We start from the raw sequence: 15367 nt of genomic DNA, 5'->3' as shown, positions 1-15367 counted from the left end.
ACCCACTTCACCCTTTGTATTGAGTGGTTATTGATGGCACCGGAGGGGATGGCTGTCGTTTTATTTGCTCTTAACCAATCATGCTATTTTGTTAGTTTTTTCGCATTGTTTGTAACTTATTTTGTACGTAATGTTGCTGCTACCGTCTCTTATGACCGAAAAGAGCTTCTGGACATCAGAACAGCGATTACTCACCTCAAATTGGACAAATCATTTTTCATTAATGAGTCGGCACCGGAAGGATATACTCCAAACACCCGAACAGGCCCTCATCCCCTCATTCGCTGGAGAAAGAATTTTGCAGAAAGAGATTTTGCAGAAAGAGATCAGGGTGCCTTGTGAGGATCAGGTGACGAGTGGCTAATCTGCCTTTGCCATCCATACTGCTAGCTAACGTTCAATCGCTGAAAAATAAATGTGATGAACTGAATGCACGTATATCCTACCAACGGGACATTAAAAACTGTAATATCTTATGTTTCACAGAGTCGTGGCTGAACGACGACATTAATAACATACAGCTGGCGGGTTATACACTCTATCGGCAGGATAGAACAGCAGCCTCTGGTAAACAAGGGGCGGCGGCCTATGTATATTTGTAAACAACAGCTGGTGACGATATCTAAGGAAGTCTCAAGGTTTTGCTCACCTGAGGTAGAGTATCTCATGATAAGCTGTAGACCACACTATCTACCTTGAGAGTTTTCATCTGTATTTTTCATAGCTGTCTACATACCACCACAGACCAATGCAGGCACTAAAACCAAACTCAATGAGCTGTATACCGCCATAAGCAAACAGGAAAATGTCATCCAGAGGTGGCGCTCCTAGTGGCCGGGGACTTTAATGCAGGGAAACTTAAATCAGTTTTACCTAATTTCTATCAGCATGTTAAATGTGCAACCAGAGGGGAAGAAAACTCTAAACCACCTTTACTCAACACACAGAGACGCGTACAAAGCTCTCCCTCACCCTCCATTTGGCAAATCTGACCATAATTCTATCCTCCTGATTCCTGCTTAGAAGCAAAAATTAAAGCAGGAAGCACCAGTGACTCGGTCTATAAAAAAGTGATCAGATGAAGCAGATGCTAAGCTACAGGACTGTTTTGCTAGCACAGACTGGAATATGTTCCGGGATTCTTCCGGATGGCATTGAGGAATACACCACATCAGTCAGTGGATTCGTCAATAAGGTCATCGATGACATCGTCCCCACAGTGACTGTACGTACATACCCCAACCAGAAGCCATGGATTACAGGCAACATTCGCACTGAACTAAAGAGTAGAGCTGCTGCTTTCAAGGAGCGGGAATCTAACCCGGAAGCTTATAAGAAATCCCGCTATGCCCTCCGATGAACCATCAAAATGGCAAAGCATCAATACAGCACTAAGATCAAATCGTACTACACCGGCTTTGACACTCGTCAGATGTGGCAGGGCTTGCAAACTACACTATTACAGACTACAAAGGGAAGCACAGCCGAGAGCTGCCTAGTGACACGAGCCTACACGACGAGCTAAATAACTTCTATGCTCACTTCGAGGCAAGTAATACTGAAACATGCTTGAGAGCATCAGCTGTTCCAGACGACTGTGTGATCACACTCTCCGCAGATAATGTGAGTAAGACCTTTAAACAGGTCAACATTCACAAGGCCGCAGGGCCAGACGGATTACCAGGACGTGTACTCCGAGCATGCGCTGACCAACTGGCAAGTGTCTTCACTGACATTTTCAACCTCTCCCTGTCTGAGTCTGTAATACCAACATGTTTCAAGCACAAGAACACTAAGGTAACCTGCCTAAATGACTACCAACCCGTAGCATTCATGTCTGTAGCCATGAAATGCTTTGAAATACTGGTCATGGCTCACATCAACACCATTATCCCAGAAACCCTAGACCCACTTCAATTTGCATACCGCCCCAACAGATCCACAGATGACGCAATTTCTATTGCACTCCATACTGCCCTTTCACACCTGGACAAAAGGAACACCTATGTGAGAATGCTATTCATTGACTACAGCTCAGTGTTCAACATCATAGTGCCTTCAAAGCTCATCACTAAGCTAAGGACCCACTTCCTGACGGGCCGCCCCCAAGTGGTAAGGATAGGTAACAACACATCTGCCATGCTGATCCTCAACACGGGGGCCCCTCAGGCATGCGTGCTCAGTCCCCTCTTGTACTCCCTGTTCACTCATGACTGCACGGCCAGAAACGACTTCAACACCATCATTAAGTTTGCCGATGACACAACAGTGGTAGGCCTGTTCACTGACAAAGATGAGATAGCCTATAGGGAGAAGGTCAGAGACCTGACCGTGTGGTGCAAGGACAACAACCTCTCCCTCAACGTGATCAAGACAAAGGAGCTGATTGTGGAATACAGGAAAAAGAGGACCGAGCACGCCCCCATTCTCATCGACGGGGCCGTAGTGAAGCAGGTTGAGAGCTTCAAGTTCCTTGGCGTCCACATCACTAACAAACTAACATGGTCCAAGCACACCAAGACAGTCGTGAAGAGGGCACGACAAAACCTATTCCCTTTCAGGAGACTGAAAAGATTTGGCATGCGTCCTCAGATCCTCAGAAGGCTTTACAGCTGCACCATCGAGAGCATCCTGACGGGTTGCATCACTGCCTGGTATGGCAACTGCTCGGTCTCTGACCGCAAGGCACTACAAAGGGTAGTGCGTACGGCCCAGTACATCACCGGGGCCAAGCTTCCTGCCATCCAGGACCTCTATACCAGGCGATGTCAGAGGAAGGCCCTAAAAATTGTCAAAGACTCCAGCCACCCTAGTCATAGACTGTTCTCTCTGCTACAGCACGGAAAGCGGCTACCGGAGCGCCAAGCCTAGGTCCAAGAGGCTTCTAAACAGCTTCTACCCCCAAGCCATAAGACACCTGAACATCTAATGAAATGGCTTCCATTGCCACATTAGGAATGGTTTAGGGGGTGTGCTGTAGCATGACACTTAGAATATAGATACATTACAGATTATCTCTATGTTTTTGCTGTACTATGTATGCAACGAAGTGTATATGGTCAATGTATTTTTTTACAATGTATAATTTACAAAAGTCTCCTGTGTAAATTAGATCTTCTGACCTCAGCTGGACTTTCCTGGATAAAATCAAAGCATTCTATTTAGAATTTATGAATCGTCAAGCCATGCAATTGTTTCATGCTGTAAACAAGCTGTCTAAAAGCTGTCATATTTAGCCAAAATAGTCACATATCTCATTTTAAATTCACCCTTTGCAATCACCATCATGTAGTACTACATGGAAGACTGCAATTTGTCATCAAGATGTGTTCCAAAGAAGTGGTGCGTGCCTGTTTTCCTGGAGAGGCATCTGGTTGGAGGAGTAAACAGCTTTCCAATTTTAAGTGCCAGGAAAAAAAGAAACAAATTAAAACCATAGCCTCTCAAATTTTCCCCTATCATTTCCATTTTTCAAGGATCGGGAAAGTTCATCTGAGCACTTGACAGGAAAAACTGGTGTCATTAACAACCTCAGATGGAAACCACTTGCCTTCGGAAAGTATTCAGACCCCTTGACTTTTTCCACATTTTACAGCCTTATTCTATAATGGATTAAATATTTGGATAAAATATTTGTAAAAATCTCAGCAATCTACACACGATACTGCACAATGACAAAGCGAAAACAGTTTTTAGAAATGTTTGCAAATGTATTAAATAGAAGAAGAAAAAAAACTTTTATACAAAAGTATTCAGACCCTTTGCTATGAAACTCGAAATTGAGCTCAGGTGTATCCTGTTTCCATTGATCATCCTTGAGACAACTTGATTGGACTCCACCTGTGGTAAATTCAATTGATTATACATGATTTGGAAAGGCACACACCTGTCTATATAAGGTCCCACAGTTGACAGTGCATGTCAGGGCAAAAACCAAGCCATGAGGTCGAAGGAATTGTCCGTAGAGCTCAGAGACAGGATTGTGTCGAGGCACAGATCTGGGGAAGGGCACCAAAAAATGTCTGCAGCATTGAAGGTCCCCAAGAACACAGTGGCCTCCATCATTCTTAAATGGAAGAGGTTTGGAACCACCAAGACTCTTCCTAGAGCTGGCCTGCCTGGCCAAACTGAGCAATCGGGGGAGAAGGGCCTTGGTCAGGGAGGTGACCAAGAACACAGTGGTCACTCTGACAGAGCTCAAGAGATCCTCTGTGGAGATGGAAGAACCTTCCAGAAGGACAACCATCTCTGCAGCACTCCACCAATCAGGCCTTTATGGTAGAGTGGCCAGATGGAAGCTATGCCTCAGTAAAAGGCATATGACAACCCGCTTGGAGTTTGCCAAAAGGCACCTAAAGACACTCAGACCATGAGAAGCAAGATTCTCTGGTCTGATGAAACCAAAATTGAGCTCTTTGGCCTAAATGCCAAGCATCACATCTGGAGGAAACCTGGCACCATCCCTTCTGTGAAGCATGGTGGTGGCAGCATAATGCTTTGGGGATGTTTTTCAGTGGCAGAGACAGGGAGACTAGTCAGGATCGAGGCAAAGATGAACGGAGAAAAGTACAGAGAGATCCTTGATGAATACCTGCTCCAGAGAGCTCAGGACCTCAGACTGGGGTGAAGGTTCACCTTTCAACAGGACAACAACCCTAAGCACACAGCCAAGACAACGCAGGAGTGGCTTGGGGACAAGTCTCTGAATGCCCTTGAGTGGCCCAGCCAGAGCCCGGACTTGAACCCAATCGAATATCTCTGGAGAGACCTGAAAATAGCTTTGAGGCAACACTCCCCATCCAACCCGACAGAGTCTGAGAGGATCTGCAGAGAAGAATGGGAGAAACTCCACAAATACAGGTGTGCCAAGCTTGCAGCATCATTCCCAAAAAGACTTGAGACTGTAATTGCTGCCAAAGGTGCTTCAACAAGGTACTGAGTAAATGGTCTGACTGCTCATGTAAATGTGATATTAAAGTTTTTTTTAATAAATTAGCAAACATTTCTAAAAACCTGTTTTTGCTTTGTCGTTATGGAGTATTCTGTGTAGATTGATGAGGGAAATAAACAATTCAATCAATTTTAGAATAAGGCTGTAGCGTATGAAAATGTGTAAAAAGTCAAGGGGTCTGAATGCTTTCCCGAAGGCACTGTACTGTAACTTTACTGTACCTATGCGTGATGGCTTGTCCAAAGAGGAGATAATAATGAAGTAGGTGTGTGTCAGCACCATTGGAATATGAACCATAACAACATGTTTCTCAATTGGTGTTCAGAAACTGTAATTCAATGAATGTCATTGCAAGACATAGACACATAGGATTATTCAGAATATCTGCACTACATAAAGGCTGGGTACACTGTACCCTAAATAAAAGTCAGCACTGACATAGAATATAATATATGAATGTAGAAATTGTTTTATCGACTCTGGGCTAAACTGCTTTGAGACATTAATGTCATAGAGATATACTGCCATCTGTAGGTAAAACAAAGTAATACAGCTGTGTAGAAAACTTGGTCAAAATGTGGAGCACATGACTGTCCTCTACTAGTCAGCGCCTCTCATGTATTTCGTCTTATCCCCTTACATGACACTTTAATAGTTTTTATTTCATGAGACACGCTTTGAATCATTTAGCACCACAGCAATTAGATTATAATACCTAGAAAATTACTGCAATTACATACGTAAACAATGCATCCATAACGTTGCCCAAGGCAAGAAAATGTCAAACATCTGTCCCAGTTACGGACTATCTCACAATCACACAACATGAGGAAACTGTCTGTGTCTATGTCCTAGGAGAAAAATCACTCCAATGTCCCTCATAAGATCCCAGCCACTGCGCTGACATGAACTTTCCAATGTTATGTACAGTATTGACTGAGTCTGACTCTGATTGGGAGCAGCTCTCTTTCCACAAGGTAGAGAGGTATTTTTATTGTCCAGGCTGTTTGGCTGCCTCCCAGATGGATGAAGCTCCTTCTCTCTGGCCCTGAGCTCCAGGCTAGCTGATAGGGGACTGGAGCCACATATGGTCCACATGGGAACTCTGAGTCATAAACGGAACCAGATGTAGGGCAGAAAACAACAGTCTCTGTCAGACTAATGTTATTGTTTACTGTAATCTCTCACATTGGTGGTGATATGAGAGCCCAATGAAACAGATACACAATCAAAATATGTAAGAGAGCAGTTTGGGAGAATTACTGGAATATCTGCGACCTGACCTGAATATTCTTTTAATACTACATTTATTTTATGGAAACAGGGTTAGACCAGATTCGCCGGCTTCTGTTTCCTAAAAATGTGGTCCTCTGCATGTATTTACGCGGTCTACATGTTATATACTGTGTTGAATCCTGGTTCATTTACTGTATATGGTCTGTACATGCTAGCCAATGTTTTCCATTTAGGATGCTCTATGTTCCTTTCTATTACATCTTGAACATTATTTCAATGTTATGTAAACCCTCACAGATCCTCTAAAGATAGAATCCAACCCCCCCCTGAGAAGGAGAGCTGTTTTTGGTGTCTTTGCATTATCCACACTGTATCGCGGCACCGTCGTAGAGAGAACACTGTGTGGTAATGAGTTAATAACTCTGTAATTAGGAAATTGTAGAACAGCACAATGGTGGGTTTGGAGCGATGGCCTCTCCATACCCTGATAGCCTCCAGTCACGTCGGATGATGCTCTCTCTGTCTCTCTCTCTCTCTGTCTGCAGTAACTGTTCAAGTCCACATAGTTATCTAACCCCCCCCCGCCTTGGTCCTGGGAAGACTCTTTGGCTTGTACTCTGCCAGGCTGGCTTTTCACCCTAACTCACCGCACTGACTGAGCGTGTGTGAAATGTATCTAAGGAGAACAAGATGGCCCAGAATGCCTTCCGTTTGAGTCAGGCCCTGCTGAATTGTGATCACACTCACAACTGCCACCATTAAGATTTATTTGGAAACATCGGGGGAAAGAACAACTTCCATTCTGCTGTGATGGGCTTGAAAAAGGGCAAGGGTGTGCTGAACATACTGACAGGTTACTTTCAATCAGATGGAGGGAGCTTGTGGAGGACAGAGCAGGGCTGTTTGCTTCACACCGGGACATCCCTCTCTCCATTAATCCAGCCCTCTAAATCAGTCAGCAGCATCACACCATCACCACGCCGTCTCTCTGTCTTCCCACCGACACCTCTCCAGGTCACACATTAATGGCACGTCTCAGCAGAAATCTGGATAGTAAACCTTTTCTTCTCTCCTGTGACAGGTCCTCACTGGGGTGTTTATGGGGAAAATGGAATGCGTTGAAAAAGTGAAGAAGGTGTTGCAGTAATACATTCCAAGGTCTTGTCTGCTACTCTAGTATGTTACAGTATTATGAGACAGAATTCCTGGAGCCATGTCAGTTTTAGTCAGGAGCAAAGGAGGGGAGAGCAGCCCAGCTGTCAACTTCAGAGATGTGGCCAGAACGCCCAACATCTCTGGAGATGATTGTGGAATACAGGAAAAGGAGGACCGAGCACGCCCCCATTCTCATCGACAGGGCCGTAGTGGAGCAGGTTGAGAGCTTCAAGTTTCTTGGCGTCCACATCATCAACAAACTAACATGGCCCACCAAGACAGTCGTGAAGAGGGCACGACAAAACCTATTCCCCCTCAAGAGATTGAAAAGATTTGGCATGTGTCCTCAGACCCTCAGAAGGTTTTATATCTGCACCATCGAAAGCATCCTGGCGGGTTGCATCACTGCCTGGTATGGCAACTGCTCGGCCTCCGACCGCAAGGCACTACAAAGGGTAGTGCGTACGGCCCAGTACATCACCGGGGCCAAGCTTCCTGCCATCCAGGACCTCTATACCAGGCGGTGTGTCACGTCCTGACCAATATTTAGGTATTATTTCTATTATATTTGGTCAGGACGTGGCAGAGGTATATTTGTTTTGTATTATGGGGTTTTGTGTGTGGTGTAGTGGGGTGTATTAGTTTGGTATAGGTTCTAGGTTTGTTTTTCTATGTGTAGTTTTGGGTGCTGGACTCTCAATTGGAGGCAGGTGTTTCTAGTTGCCTCTGATTGGGAGTCCCATAAGTAGGTGTGTGTTTGTTTGGTTTTCGTGGGTAGTTGTTTTTGCACTGCGTGTTGTGTGCCTGCAAAACTGTTCCTGTCGTGTATATTGTTTTCCAGTGGATGCGTTACTCCTTTTTTTGAATTAAAACATGAGCATCCATATTCCCGCTGCAGTTTGGTCTATTCAACACGGCTCTTTTTGTGACAGAACTACCCACCACCAAAGGACCAAGCAGCGGAGAAGAGGACAGAGGCAAGTGAGGGAGGAATGTTGGAGGCAGCCCCAAGAATTTTTTAGGGGGGCACAAGGGCTATTTGGCGGGGCGAGATTACAGCCCCAGGCCAGCTCCCCGTACCCTTGTAGGGCAGACTGGACAGGTCCCGTGCTTTGGGGTTGGGGCTGTGGTGAGGCCTGGGATTTTCAGGCCGGTAGGCAAGGTACCAGCGCCCCGCATGTGCCAGGGCGAAGTAGGCATCGAGCCGGAAGGGGTGATGCCAACCCTGCGCTCAAGACCGCCAGTGCGCCCTTTCGGTCCGGTGTTTCCCGCCAGACGCACTAGCATGGAGGTGCGTGTCTCCAGGCTGGCACGTCCTATACCAGCCCCACGCATCAGGAGTCTAGTGTGTCAACCCAGCCTCGCCAGTCAACAGTCACCAGAGCTGCCCGCCAGTCAACAGTCGTCAGTGCTGCCCGCCAGTCAACCATCACCAGAGCTGCCCGCCAGTCAACAGTCGTCAGAGCTGCCCGCCAGTCAACAGTCGTCAGAGCTGCCCGCCAGTCAACAGTCGTCAGAGCTGCCCGCCAGTCAACAGTCGTCAGAGCTGCCCGCCAGTCAACAGTCGTCAGAGCTGCCCCCCAGTCAACAGTCGTCAGAGCTGCCCGCCAGTCAACAGTCGCCAGAGAGGTCAGACTGCCCTGAACTGCCGGAGTGGCCAGACTGCCCTGAACTGCCGGAGTGGCCAGACTGCCCTGAACTGCCGGAGTGGCCAGACTGCCCTGAACTGCCGGAGTGGCCAGACTGCCCTGAACTGCCGGAGTGGCCAGACTGCCCTGAACTGCCAGAGTGGCCAGACTGCCCTGAACTGCCAGAGTGGCCAGACTGCCCTGAACTGCCAGGGTGGCCAGACTGCCCTGAACTGCCAGGGTGGCCAGACTGCCCTGAACTGCCAGGGTGGCCAGACTGCCCTGAACTGCCAGGGTGGCCAGACTGCCCTGAACTGCCAGGGTGGCCAGACTGCCCTGAACTGCCAGGGTGGCCAGACTGCCCTGAACTGCCAGGGTGGCCAGACTGCCCTGAACTGCCAGAGTGGCCAGACTGCCCGGTTCTGCCAGAGGTGCCCGCCTGCCCTGATCTGCCAGGGTGCCCGGCCTGTCAGGATCAGCCCGAGTGGTCCTCCTGCCCTCCGGTCCAGCCCGAGTGGTCCTCCTGCCCTCCGGTCCAGCCCGAGTGGTCCTCCTGCCCTCCGGTCCAGCCCGAGTGGTCCTCCTGCCTTCCGGCCCAGCCCGAGTGGCCCGCATGCCTTCCGGCCCAGCCCGAGTGGCCCGCATGCCTTCCGGCCCAGCCCGAGTGGCCCGCATGCCTTCCGGCCCAGCCCGAGTGGTCCGCCTGCCCTGATCTGCCAGGGTGCCCGGCCTGTCAGAATCAGCCCGAGTGGCCCTCCTGCCCTCCGGCCCAGCCCGAGGGGCCCTCCTGCCCTCCGGCCCAGCCCGAGGGGCCCTCCTGCTCTCCGGCCCAGCCCGAGGGGCCCTCCTGCTCTCCGGCCCAGCCCGAGGGGCCCTCCTGCTCTCCGGCCCAGCCCGAGGGGCCCTCCTGCTCTCCGGCCCAGCCCGAGGGGCCCTCCTGCTCTCCGGCCCAGCCCGAGGGGCCCTCCTGCTCTCCGGCCCAGCCCGAGGGGCCCTCCTGCTCTCCGGCCCAGCCCGAGGGGCCCTCCTGCTCTCCGGCCCAGCCCGAGGGGCCCTCCTGCTCTCCCGGCCCAGCCCGAGGGGCCCTCCTGTCCCCCGGCCCAGCCCGAGGGGCCCTCCTGTCCCCCGGCCCAGCCCGAGGGGCCCTCCTGTCCCCCGGCCCAGCCCGAGGGGCCCTCCTGTCCCCCGGGCCAGCCCGAGGGGCCCTCCTGGGGCCCTCCTGTCCCCCGGGCCAGCCCGAGGGGCCCTCCTGTCCCCCGGCCCGGCCCGAGGGGCCCTCCTGTCCTCCGGCCCGGCCCGAGGGGTCCGTCTGCCTGGCGCAGCTATCGGCTCCACCGAAGTGGGCGACGCCGAGGGTGGAGCAGGGTCCACGTCCTGCACCAGAGCCACCTCCAGGATAGGTGGGTTGGGGAGGGAGGGTGTAGCACAGTGCCGTCGTTGACGGCAGCCACCCTCCCTTCCCTCCCTTATTGTTTAGGGGGTATTGCTTTTTGGTTTTGTTGGGGTAATGGGGATTTTTTGTGTTTTCTTTTAAGGTGCATTCCGGGGTTTGCACCTTTAGGGGGGGGTAATGTCACGTCCTGACCAATATTTAGGTATTATTTCTATTATATTTGGTCAGGACGTGGCAGAGGTATATTTGTTTTGTATTATGGGGTTTTGTGTGTGGTGTAGTGGGGTGTATTAGTTTGGTATAGGTTCTAGGTTTGTTTTTCTATGTGTAGTTTTGGGTGCTGGACTCTCAATTGGAGGCAGGTGTTTCTAGTTGCCTCTGATTGGGAGTCCCATAAGTAGGTGTGTGTTTGTTTGGTTTTCGTGGGTAGTTGTTTTTGCACTGCGTGTTGTGTGCCTGCAAAACTGTTCCTGTCGTGTATATTGTTTTCCAGTGGATGCGTTACTCCTTTTTTTGAATTAAAACATGAGCATCCATATTCCCGCTGCAGTTTGGTCTATTCAACACGGCTCTTTTTGTGACACGGTGTCAGAGGAAGGCCCTAAAAATTGTCGAAGACTCCAGCCACCGTAGTGATAGACTGTTCTCTCTACTACCGCACGGAAAGCGGTACCGGAGCACCAAGTCTAGGTCCAAGAGGCTTCTAAACAGCTTCTACCTCCAAGCCATAAGACTTCTGAACATCTAATGAAATGGCTACCCAGACTTTTTCCATTTTCCACTGCTACTCTCTGTTATTATCTATGCATAGTCACTTTAATAACTCTACCTACATGTACATATTACCTCAATTACCTCAACACCGGTGCCCCCGCACATTGACTCTGTACCGGTACCCTCTGTATATAGCCCCGCTATTGTTATTTACTGCTGCACTTTAATTATTTGTTATTCTTACTTTTTTGGCTGTATTTTCTTAAAACTCCATTGTTGGTTAAGGGCTTGTAAGTAAGCATTTCATTGTAAGGTGAATACCTGTTGTATTCGGCACGTGACAAATAAAATTTGATTTGATTGATTTGATTTTGAGATAGACATAACACAGAGGAAACAACAGAGCCAACACAGAGATGTGCATATAATGTGAGCTTCCCAACATGGGTAGGAGAAAAAGGAGAAGAGCGGGAGGGATGGTGGGAATGGAGGAATGGATGGGGGGATGGACAAATGGGGGGGGGTGAAGCAGCAGGGAAGATAGAGCTCAGTGAGACAGGGAGGACATATGGTTGGAAAATCTGTTCCTGATTACATCACTGCACTCTCAGGCCACATTTGGTTGAGGTATGCCCAGGGATGGAGGAGGGAGGTGGTGTCAGGGAGAGAGGGAAGGAGGGATAGAGAGAGAGCAGGTCTAATCTCATTGACGTGTGTTTGGGCTGAAGTACAGGGTGGACTTGGCTCCATCTGTCTTTTTGTTATTCTTAGAGCTACGTTGTCGTCATCCACTCCGCGTTGGTGGCGTTTCAAAATGTCACACTGTGTTGCAAAATGCAGACCGTCAGCATATTGACTGATGCCTCCACCCAAACATGAGAGAACTGGACAAAAACAAGAATGAGAGTGTTTAATACATTGTGAGTGAGGAATGATGTTATGATTATTATCAATAACGCAACATTCACAAGCGATTGCTCATTCTGACACATCAGTGAAACTGGGTGAAATAAAAACACACTTGTGGCAATATCATTGTAACTACTACATTTTTACTTTAACCACATGGGCGAAGACTGCTTATGAAAATGTTGAAGACCAGTGGCCAAACCAGTGGCGGCAATTAGGGATTTTTTTATTTATAAAAGAAAATGATCCTAAATGATAATCAGAACAACCAAATACTACCAAGTATTTCTGTACATTTTTGGTGAATTATACAATTTAGCCTCAAAGGAATCGTCCAGGAACTCCCAAGTTCTCTCCATGAAACCAAACCTCTAGACATAGGCACAAAAGTTATAAAACATTTGAAGTAGCAACCTAGAAATGTATGTTTTTCTGGTTGCATAATTACATGATTCTACAGAGGAACAACATCAGTGATTCTTTTCTTAACCTATGCTTAGTACTGTTATTTTTACTTCATTCATAAACGGCGGATGTGGTAAGTTGATTATGGTTACAGGAAAAATGTGGATAGGTAAAAAAATTGGATGTGCAAAGGTCTCAAACAAGCTAATCCCATGACACCGCAAAGCCTTCTGCTGTGGTGACGCCAGGAAAGCAATTCACTACAGACAGTGGATTATTTGTTTCAGCATACACACACGTCTTTGTTGTTTTGTTGCGCCTGGAAAAGAAAGTGTAAATATGCCATTGCAAAACCAATGCTTTTCAAATGTATCAAATGTATTCAAATGTAACTGTTTCAAAATAGTAATACAGGGGATCATTGTGGTGATAAGGTTAGAGTTCAATAAATCAAAATATAAATGTTCTAATGGTTAAGAGTAATAGCAAGGCACTCTTCAGTTGATATTGGAAGATTGCCCCTCTTCAGTTGATATTGGAAGATTTGCTGCTGAGATCTCCATCCAGTCTATCAGGAGTCTAGTCTAGATACATCCATCTCTCCTAAGGTATTTACAGATACTGCTGAGTTGTCTGCTTTCAAATGCATTCAACAGGACGAGCTCAAAAGTGTGTTTTTACTCAAAGGGGACTTTTATACTTATTAAACCAAAAACACATTTACTGGCAATTCTACTTCCCTTCTCTCTCCTCCCGGTGCCTTCCAGAGGGGCTAATCAGTAATAATCCCATTTGATTTCTCTCCACACATGGCTTCCAAACCCCAAAGTGGACCACGAAAAGCAGGATGTGGTGAGGCTCCTGTAGATATGGCCACTGAGACACATTATAATGTGGTCTCTCTCCCAGTGCTGTGTCTGATTGTGGCAAGAAGGGCCACTGGCTTTGGGAACTCCATTAGTTTAAAACCTTCAACATGATGGACCTGGCAGTTCCAGTAGACAGATAGGCACAAAGAGCCCATTTCAAGTCTAACTCCTCTGTTTTCTGTTCTATAATCATACGTTCACGTTACACAGGGGACAGGGGAGTGTGTGGGTGTTGGAAAGGAAGGGAGAACATTGGATCCTTCAAAAGGTAAGGAACATATTTTTAGTATAAACTACATTTGAATCAATTATAATCTTGGCTGAATCCCATAACTAATCTCTATTTTGGACTAATCATTGAATATTTATTAGAGATAATAAAAATTAAAAACACTCCACTCCCCCTAATTAACATATCTTGCCATAATGGTCAGGAGGTGTGTCAGTTTACATCAGTCTCACCAGAAGCAGCAAATTTGAATAACGCTTGGGGAAAAAACTAAATGATGCACTTACAAGGATTGTGTGCTAGGTGGAGCTGTCTCAAAGGGAGTGAGTAACAGCGCTGGGTTCTCTAACTTTCCACTAAAGCCAGAAAATAAAAGTGGCACAAATTCCTGTTGGCCGTAGGTTATCTCTGGTCTTGAACTACTTATGAGGAACACAACCTTTTGAGCATAAACGTACAAATAAATACACATTCATTAATAAACAAAACAAAACACTAAATCAGCAAATCAGATAATTGCAAATGCTCTGATACTTTTAACTCATCTCTATGTTGATGTGTTTTTACAGTATGCCAGCATGTGAACCTTGTGTGACGTGTCACTTTATTGTAATTAATTCCAGGTGCCACCTGTTAGAGTGGGGCTGGGTTTTGTATTTAAATGCCCAGTGTTTCCTGAGTCCAGCAGATCCTTTTAATTTTTTGTATTTTTTTTTATCCATGTAGAGGTTGGCGGTCGCTGGGAGGACGGTGTGGCTAAAGGCAGTCACTTACATAGGTTCAGTTTGCTTCTAGCAGAAATAGGCTAAGCAAAACAAATGTCTGTGCTAGCAAACATTACTCCCTAAAGACCTTCACTTGAAAAATAAGAAAAAAGTGGCAATATTACTGTTGTTTCTTCCTTTTGAGCCACCGTAGCAACAGCATACACTTCCTCAAAATAGGCTGAATTGATTAAGATAAATAATTAATTTACACGTTTTGCCAAGGAGGTCTTAGGCGCATAATTTTAGATCTACAATGTTTATTGCAGTATTTATCAATTGCAAAATTTGCATTAAGACTAGTCATCTCTTGTTGAGGGACAAAACACTTCATGTTCCCACTCCTACTAGGAGGAGTACTGTTGACCAATCACTGACGAAAGGTTCGTAGACTTCGGCTTCCTTCTGAACTTCGGACTTGCCTCAAGAAAAATATGTGTTCAAACAGCTGATAAAACCCCTGCCAAAGACCAAAACTAACAAAAACTTCACAATATGTATGTGCAAACTGTTTCAACTGGGAAGCATTAGTCCACCCCTGTTCCTGGAAAGCTACCACCCTGTAGGTTTTACTCCAACCCCAGTTGTGACTAACCTGATTCAGCTTATCAACCAGCTAATTATTAGAATCAGGTGTGATAGAGTAGGGTTGGAGCTCAAACCTACAAGACAGTAACTCTCCAGGAACAGGGTTGGAGAGCCCTGCTTTTGTCCATTTGACAGGGCAAATTAGAGTAAGTGCCTTGCTCAAGGGCACATCAACAGATTTTTCACCTAGTCAACACAGGGATTCAAACCAGTGACCTTTTGATTACTGGCCCAACACTCTGAACCACTAGCCTACCTGCCACCCATAGTCCAAATTTAGTGAAACTAGATTGTAAGTGTGCTTGCGGTGTGAGGGCCCATCTCCCTCCAGATCCGTTCTCCTTCCCCCAGGACATGCCCTCCTCAGTTTGCACTTATTTTTTGCATTGGAAAAGCGTTTGTTTATTTTCTGTAGGCCTAAAGCATAAATATATAGCAGCCATAAATCAACATAGAAATATCCCACAATCAATGGAGCGCTCCGCACCCTGTCGCTCATTTAACAAGCTATCCAATAACAATATTC

Source organism: Salmo salar, chromosome ssa15, assembly GCF_905237065.1.
Source record: "Salmo salar chromosome ssa15, Ssal_v3.1, whole genome shotgun sequence".
Classification (NCBI taxonomy): domain Eukaryota; kingdom Metazoa; phylum Chordata; class Actinopteri; order Salmoniformes; family Salmonidae; genus Salmo; species Salmo salar.
This window is presented reverse-complemented; position numbering follows the sequence as displayed.